Source organism: Lygodium microphyllum, chromosome 1 (assembly GCF_053477565.2).
Source record: "Lygodium microphyllum isolate KBCC chromosome 1, Lygodium_microphyllum_v1.1.10, whole genome shotgun sequence".
NCBI classification, from domain to species: Eukaryota; Viridiplantae; Streptophyta; class Polypodiopsida; order Schizaeales; family Lygodiaceae; genus Lygodium; species Lygodium microphyllum.
The window spans coordinates 30,007,859-30,017,447 of record NC_141135.1 but is presented as its reverse complement, the minus strand read 5'-3'; positions in this window follow the sequence as shown (position 1 = coordinate 30,017,447).

Genomic DNA, 9,589 nt, shown 5'->3' with positions numbered 1-9,589 from the left:
AACTTAGCTGGAACTAGCCAAGAGAACGCTCTATTTGATAAGGTTCTCACTGAGGAGGAGTTACATATAGCCAGTAGACTCGGACAAGGTTCCATGCTACTCGACGTGGCAAAATACCTATCAGTATTAAGTAAGCTGCCACGAATACTAGATGCGTGTGCCACGCTCCGGTACAACCCCGAGTTCTACACTTGGTTCTTGTCCTCGTGAAGTGATATGGATTCATAAATATGTATATAAATAAACACTGCTTTTTGTGTCACCGTGTATAAACAACGTCAACACACACAAGCAATGATAGTCAGGCGCAGGGAAAAGAGTGGGGTCAGATAAACTAAACTCCTCAAGTCCTCCTCTCATCATGCATTTAAAAGTGTGTGACCGGCCCCACCTCCAGGTGAGAGCATGCAACCCACATTGCCGCCATAGGAAGCCTTGACCAACAACTCTGATGGTGTAGGCAGGGTGTAGTCCTTTCCAATACACCTGCTTCCCTTTTTGGTCTATTCTTTCGAGGATGTGCCCTGTCCCACTCCACGACAACCAGTCCATGCGACCTAGCATAAACTAATATCCGCTAATGACTGGAGGCCACGCGAACATCAGCATGGGGGCCATTCCTCTACAACAAACACCGCATGCCTCACCCCTCCCCTTCTTGTCATATGCGCTTCATAAACCACACTAAAATCCCTTACATGCAAACAGTTGTATCCTGTATCAAGGTCTAACCCTTGGATTGCGTCTTGCAGGTTTCCTTTTGCGGCGGAACGCATGGAGAATCATGGAGATCTAGCATGCAAAGACGCTCTTCGCAGAAGGCGGGAGCATGTGGCACGCGCCCCTCCACCGGAGCGCTATGTGCCCACCATCAAAAGGTATGCCAAGAAGCGAGGCCCTAAGCGACACTGCCCAGGGCGAAGGTCAAAGAATCCTCGAGTCAAGAAAGTCGAGACTCGAAACGTGCAACAGGTGGCAGCACTAGTGGTACAAACTCCCAGCTCCCGCTCGGGCCCCAGATGCTCAAAGGCAGAAAGGGCAGCTCGGGAAAGAGAAGAATTTAATGAATTATTTAAAGACATTCTGGAGACGGTAGCGGGCCGGGATTACACCATTCATGTCCCGGCCGACATGTTCCCTGCTCACCCCCACGGGAGCCCCACACCAACAGAGCCCCAATCACCCAGCCACCCAGACTCGCCCCGCCTTGTACAAATCGAGTAGCTCATGATGCATAAAGGGCTTATCAAATGATAACTGGCCATAACTTTTTGTTTTTAAATGGTTAAGTGTTTCCGACTTGTTAAGTGTTGACATGTTCCCGAATTGTACGAACTTTTCATATCTGCGTTTAATATATTTCACGTCTTTAGCAAAAGAAAAAGCTAATCAAGCGCAGGTGATAAATATCTAAGTCAACACCATAGAATTCCGATAAGTGAGGTCTCCTTGCATTGCACTGGTTTATTATAGTTGCGGCATACACAATGCATGTACTCTCATGAAGCGACAAGTGGATGCAGGATAATACAGGTCCTTGTGCGAAAATGTTCAATGCCCAATCACCGCAACACCAACAACCCCACAACGAGCCGCGGCAAAGCCACGCTGCCGAAAGCATTTGGCAAGATTATTTCTTAATGATTTGGTTGAAAAAGATGGAGAATGTATGTCGAAAAAAAGTAGGACATTACTTTATGTTATTTTGGACACATATAAGCAAGTCAAATCAACATTTTATGTGAGGTGAATTTGTCAATGCAACAACTATGTTAAAAATAAGGGATGTCAAAGTCAACATTCAATAGAATTTGGAATAAAGAGTATCGACATGTGGCATTGAGCAAGTCCATTTAGTTTTTGAAGTGAACTATTTGTAGCTCGTTAAAAGGTTAACTAGAAGCCACAAAGGATATCCAAGAGGCAAATAATTTCAACAAATAGATAACTTCATATGGCACAACAACTAAGTTGTAGGAACCTCTACTAAACATGGCACAGTTTTACTAAGAGGTTCAACTAGAAAAATATGTGTCCACCATTCGTGACAACATGGACCAAAAGAAGATAACAATCCCTAGATTGACCCAAGTTCCAAAAGAGCTAGACTTAGCATGGCAACTCCAAATATCACTTATTGTAGCAATCACTCATGACCATGGAGAAGGTCACTATGGACACTTTGTGTTGAATGCTTTACAGCCTTTTGATCCTAATCTCACAATTGGATCTCTTGAATTTTTTTTGTATAACTTAGAGAGAGGAGATAGACATGAGCTTGAGGATCTAGCATCGAATGGTCTAACAAGGCATAGCAATTCCTTGTTTAATGCTTTGAATTGTAGAAATGCACTAGATTACCATATAGCTCATGGTGGCAAAGCACAAATGCAACCACCCAACAAACATTCTTGTAATCCTAAGTCGTATGTAAATGGTTGCTTGTTAAATGGACAAGATAGAGTGATTGATATTGACGACAAAGTTCAACAACAACAAAGTACTTCCTCAATTGGAAGTACTCATTTCATAAGCTCCCAAAAAATATGTTGCTATAAATGGATAACTGTGCATCAAAGAATAAGAATAGATATGTGTTTTCATATCTCTCACTTCTTATTGCGGGGGGGTTTTCAAAACTATCCATCTTGGATTTTTTATAGTGGGTCATACATAGGACGATGTAGATGCAATGTTTAGTTGATGTTCAAAACCCTTCAGAATGAAAACAATATGCATATTCTCACATTTGATGGAGGTATTTTGAAAATCTACATCATCAACCCCAACCCCATTTTTACCCACACAGGCTCCCAAATTTAACAATTTTGTTGATGGATATCTTTGTGGTCGACCCCAATTCCCTTGTTGGCCACTCAACGCCACTCCAATTTTGGGCTTTTATGCAAGAAACTAGTCCAGTCATGCAATATAAAGTGCATCCAAAAACAATTCATTGGATTCCCAAGCATGAGGGCATAAAGTTATGGAAGAAGGGTAAGGAAAGTAATTCACTACTTCCAAATGGATGTCCTATGAATCGTTATCAATGACTAGTTTTGTCAAAGATCATAAGTTAGTTATATCTGGAATAAAGGCTCATATGAGGTTTTAGGGGAGCATAGGAAAGAGTCATGATATGCCTTTATACTTCAAGCATGCTATTGAGTATTGGGACAATGTTATCAAGGAGATCAAGCATCTTGTTAGTCAACCAAAGCAAAATTTGTTATCATATCCACACTTCTAGCCAAAGACATGTCAAATAGATGATTTTAGTATTGGATCAAAAAATAGAGACTGCAAAGAGATGAAAGATGGATAGGATTTGAGCAATAGAATGAACACTATTGTGAGCCACGTTCTTTGAAACCAAAGGAAGAATTCAAGCCGTGTATTGATATGCAGCATGGAGACTTCCTCCTACTATATCCAAATGATAGCAACATCTGTCCCATTTGGCTTGTGATTGTTGAGTCAAATGTTGAGGTGGATAGGACACCACCAAACTATCAAAAAGCTTTCATCCAATATTGGGCACCATCTACAAAAAGAAAGGGCATGTCTGATGTAGAGTTTTTCTAATATAGAGGTTTATCATGAATGTTGAAATAAGCATTGGATGGAGAATAAGGCAGACCGAAAGGTATGGGAACATGTTGATTCAATTGTTTGGACATGGAAACCAAATGGACAAGTTACACATAGAAGAGTGAAGATACCAAAGGCTGTGTGTGAGGAAGCACAATCAAGCTTACTGACCATGCAGGTCTAGCCCACCAACACATCAAGGTTGAGTAATAATGCAGAACAAGAGAGATTCTTTAATATACAATCCTCACTACTCTATTGGGAGGTAATGAAGTAGGCACTTCAAACAAATCCCTATATTCCTCAAGTATAGCTTTCAAAGTTGGATGCTCAGGTAAAACAAAAATTTGAGAGCATCTCTTATACTCCTTGAGTTGCTTTAAGGTGATAAAATAAACTCAAAATCAAATTTACTAGGGATACTCATTAGATGGATAAGCTATCCATCAATGGCAAAATCCATGTATAACTGTGAGAAATCCATAGCTATCTTCCCTAAAGTCACAAGTCAATCACACCCAAGTACAACATCTATGGGTCTCATTTCTAAAGTAATCAAGTTCACCTTTTTTTTTACTTTAAGCTCACCCTTGTTTCATAATTTTTAGTCAACTGTATGGGAACCCATGGACACATTTGAGTGCTAATCTCTTCCTCACTATTTAAGTGCTAATCTCTTCCTTAACATTAGCTACATGTACTCTTATGGGCTATTGTAAATCTATGGGAAAACAATGCAACATGTCCACAACTAAAACTATGCATATTGCCACTGTCTATCAAGATAAACACATCCTTCCCATAAATGGTACCCTTCAAACAAAGTGTATTAGGGCTCTTAGAACATGTCCAAGAATCCATCGAAATAGAACAAAAGGTAGTGGTGAAAATAGATAAATCTGTCCCACCAGGATCAAAGGGAACATGCCCACCATGGTCAAATGGAAATCCATCATCAATCTCATAAGACTAATCTAGATCGAGATCCTCACCATGCTCTTCAAATTCAGCTTGTGCACTCACGATTGGTTCTTCAATAACCTCTTAATTCACATCCTTAAATACTATCATATTATAATTCTTAGCTTTGGCATTCTTGTAAGTGCACTTAGATGCATGATTAGCCATATATTTTTTACCACATTTGAAACGTAAACCCTTGTCTTTGCACTCTCTAAAAAGATAGATAGGTATGAACTTTCCATTGTTTGTTGAATTATTTCTAGATCTATTATCACCTTGCTTAAGCTCTACTTTGAGGGCTAATTGCTAACTTTGAAGCACTTTTCTATCTTGAAGCATTGAACGTAGGGTATATAGGGGCTTTGGGATTACTAAATGAAGTACTTGACCCTCCATAATTGTCACCAAAGTTGCCCTATTTACCAATAGCCCTTTATTGTCCAAAAGAATCTTGCATGGGAATATCCTTCCTATACTTACCCTCTGTACTAGCTCAACAGCCTCAAATATTGTGATAGATTTCTAGACAATAATATCAGCTGTGACAATTTAGGCTCCATACCATAGATGTATTTATGCAACTTTGCATCATTGCTCACACTCTACATACATGGTAAGATTCAAGTTCCAGTTGGTATAATCTCTAACTAATAGGCTTTTTTGGTCTAACTGATACCATCTTCTAGCTACCTTTTCTTCCTCAATGGAAGAGATGAATACTTGAGCCATCTTAGCTTTGAATTCCTCCCAACTATCAACCTGCTAATTTTTACTCTTTATGTACCTCCACCATGTGTATGAGCAAAGCCCTCAAGGTGAAGTGTAGCAAAATGAATATTTTGGTCATCTAACCTAGGAAAAATGTCAAAATAAGATTCTAACTTTAAAATCCACTCCTCCAAATCAGCCTATGATGATGAATGGCCACTATATTTGGTCAACAAAAACTTATCATTACGAAGTTTTCTCTCAACAAAGCCTTACTATCCATTGGTTACTTGGGGCTACATATCCATGTAACTACCAATGGGGTTTGAAAGATTGGAGGCTCTTCTATGATAATTGGTTTGAAACCTATCTGCAGGAATAGGTGGCTAACTTCTAGCTCCTAGAGGAGGATTTGTCCCATGAATACTCAAAATAGGCTCATCACAGTCTCCTAAAGAAAGTCTCCCCAATCTCATAAGTGGTATGTGGCATACCCTTCTTCCTAATAATACCTAGCTGAGGATTATTATAAATGGTTGAAAGTATTGTTTGTCTCTACTCTCTTTGTTTGCCATTTATGCTACCACAAGCATAGAGTTTGTCCAATGAATCTCTAGTAAAAGAGAAAACTTATCCAAGGAATCCTTTGTAGAGTGGGCCATCTACTCCATGGCTTCCTTGGTTTGAATATTGGATTGAACCATCTGTTCAACAAGTTTAATCTAGTTTAAAAACTAACTCCATATGTCTATCAGATTCAGTGCCACTCTTTGTAACCATGAGACTAGGTATTCTATCGATATCAAAATTAGGAAATTTTTAATGGAAAACAAAGATAACCTCAACCCAAAAGTGCTCTGTAAGCCTACCTAGCTAAGCATACTATGAATTGGCTCCTGAATTGTCATGTTCATGTGTTCAGCCATACTATTCTGGGGTAGGGTGTATGGGGCAGTCAACTAACGCTTAATACCATGCTCGTCTCACAAAATTGCTAAAAGGCTTTAGAGACATATTCACCCCCATTATCTAAAATTAGGCATTTCATTTTATACTAAGACTGGATCTCAACAAGAGCAAGCCAATGCTAAAATAATGTAGCTAAGACTTCCAATTTCTGCTTAATAGGGTATGCCCATGCCTTATGTGTATAGTCACCAATGAAGGCAACAAAATACTTCACACCACCTAATGACTTGTAGGGCATGGGACCACATACATTCGAATGAACAAGAGCCAAAGGCTCACCCATGCGTGTCATACTAAACTTTTTATGTATATTACATGTATGCTTTCCAAATAAATAATGATGACAAGACTCAAAACACTTATAGTCAAGGGGCGGAAGATACTGCAAATGGGTAAGCATTTTCATTCCTTTCAAATACATGTGCCCAAGGCGATGATGCCAAAGAGATACATGTAGAATTGCATCCACTGTCAAAATTGTTGAGAAATGTGCAATCACACTCGTCATAGCCTCTTTGCAAGGACCAGCAAGGCAAATAATCACATTGCAAATAAAGCCTTAGACTAGGTCATGTGTGCATGATTTATTAAAACCATAGTTGGTGAATACCATGGTCCCTTTCCACCTTTTTTCACCTACCAATACCAACTACTGTAAGCCTATAAAAGGCACTCATCCCCACACTCATTTCATCTATCATTCTCATTCAGTTGTACTTGCATTATTATGCTTGGATAATATCACTTGTTCTTCTTTGTCATTACATATGCCTCATTATGATTGTCTATTTGCTCATCCTGAACCACCTTAGCATGCATCCTCAATATTTTTAACAAAAACATGGTCAACTGACCCAAATACAAGCAAGGGGTAGAGAGTAATGGACTTAGCACCACATGCAATGACAAGATTCCCACATATAATCTTCCATGAGGAATCACCAAAATAGATAACATAACTTGCATCATCCAAAGTGCCAGTAGTAATAAGGCTCTTTGTGAGAGCTGGTAGATGTACATCATGAAGAGCAAACATGCTACCTAAACCAATACATTACCAATACCAACTATCTCTAATGCCAATTCATTACCCAAATGAAAAAATCCAATCATATTGCAATAGAATTGAAACCACTCTCTATGAGAGGTCACATGAAGGGAAGCCCCTGAGTCTATCAACCAATAGTGAGTATATCCTCACAACGCATTAATCAACTGCTGGTGAAGCATCAAAAAAAGAAACTACTAGTTTGAAATCATCATCAGAACTAGTATATGCATGACATTAATCTCTTCAATCTTGATGGTGGACTTGCTAGGATCATCATTCTTGTCTAGCATTTTACCCTTGCCCTTTTTCTTACACTTGTCCTTGCACATTTTATGGCAGTATGGCCAAATATGACTTGCTTTTCCACAGTAATGACAAGTCAACGAGGACTTCTGTCCACCACAGGACTTATTGTGAGATTGTCCACATGACTAAGAATAAGACTGCTGAGAGTCTCTCCCATGGTGGTCATTACCCCTCCTATTATGGCCTCTAACTGTCAAAGCATGAGAGGTGTGGGAAGCATTGATATTTTATTTGTTAACCTCTTCATTCAAGAGTGCACCCTCTACATCTTGCAACTTTAAACCATCAACAGTCATGTCTGTACACATAGTAGTATGAAATGTATCCCATGACTCAAGTAGTGTAACCAAGAGGAACAAGGGAGGGAGATCACCCTTGAATTCAATCCCATGTGAAGACAAATGGCTAAGAATGGAATGAAACTCATTTAAGTGGGCTGAAATGAAAGTGCTCTCCGCAAAGGTCCATGAGTTACTTTAGTTAATACATTTGAGAAGCATGGCTCTACTTGTAATAAATATTGCAAATCTTATCCCATAAGTCCCATGCGGATTGCCCATCAAAGACAACATTATAGAAAACTTGCTTAGAGAGAGGGACAAATGATCGTGGATTTACATACCTCATCCAATTCAGTCCTATCATCTACATCAATATGTTTGAGTTTGACACCCTCATGTTTCAAAGGATTAATCTGCATTTTTTGCACTAAAACTTGCCAAAGTTGAACCTTCCAATTACTGTAGTTGGTGTCATCCAACTTGTCAATATTAAAGATAGCATTATCATGAGAACCATCAACTATAATTGGACCAAGAAAGTGCACAACAAGAAAAATTAGTTGTTGTAATAACCTACAAATCTACCCCAAAACCACTACCAAATCAAGCTTAAAACAAGGGGTACTGCCAAAGGAATGAGCTGTCCACAAACTGTAGGCAAGAAACTGTCGAATCCAAGTGATTGCCCTCAAATAGAATGCATAGACCAGAAATAACATGTTGTTGTAATAAATTGCAACAGTATACAAACAATCAACTGTGAACAACCAAGAAAAGAAAAGCCAAGAACAACTGGCACTGGAAGACTATCACAACTATAGTGTATCAGTAACCATATATGCAAGAAGCATAGACGCCATGCACAGGGGGTAGGTCTCAAGATAAATGAAGAGAACTACCAAATGCATAACCTATTGAGCAAGGTTCAATACATAACCCAGAGGCATATAAATACCACTAACAACACTTTGACAGACATAAGTGCCAAGTCCAAGGTAAAAAATCAAATCAGCCCACAATAGGATAACTATATCCAATGAGTATCAAGAGAGCATGTACATGTCACAATGAGTCCCAATGTCTCACAGTAATAAGCTCAAGCTCAGTTGCATAACCAAATGCTCTGTAGTATATCCAAGTGTCAAGTAGTAGTAGTAACTCCCACTAGAAAAAAATTCAAATGATGGACGAGCAAGCGAAGCTCAAAACCTCATGTGAGTGGCATCCATACATCTAAGATCCAAGTAACAGACATCAAGAACATCAAACCCAATGTAGTCGGCAAAGCTCTTGCTATAGCATCCACTAAGGTAGATGATAGCCAATGTCAAGTGTTCAAGCTCCAAGGTAGCTCAAGTGCAAGTCAAATGCGAAGCTCAATGTCCGTTAACACAACCAAGAATGTAGCGTCCATAGATTACATCTAACAAATGGCTCATGTATCATCCAATGATAAGAGGCATGAAGTGTCTCAAATGAATGCTTGCTGTGAGAAATGACAATCAAAGTCAATGAGACCGAGCTTCAATCTCAGCCCAAGAGCATTCCTGAAGCATAGCTAAGTATGTGGCATCAAACATAGACATCAGTGTAGCATGACAAGTAGTTAATAAGCATCAACGAGCAATAGGCACATGAAGTTTCTCTAACAAAATAGCATTCAATCCTACTTATTATAGCAGTGAAAAAACTTTGCAAAACTGAGCAAATGAGTGCTCAA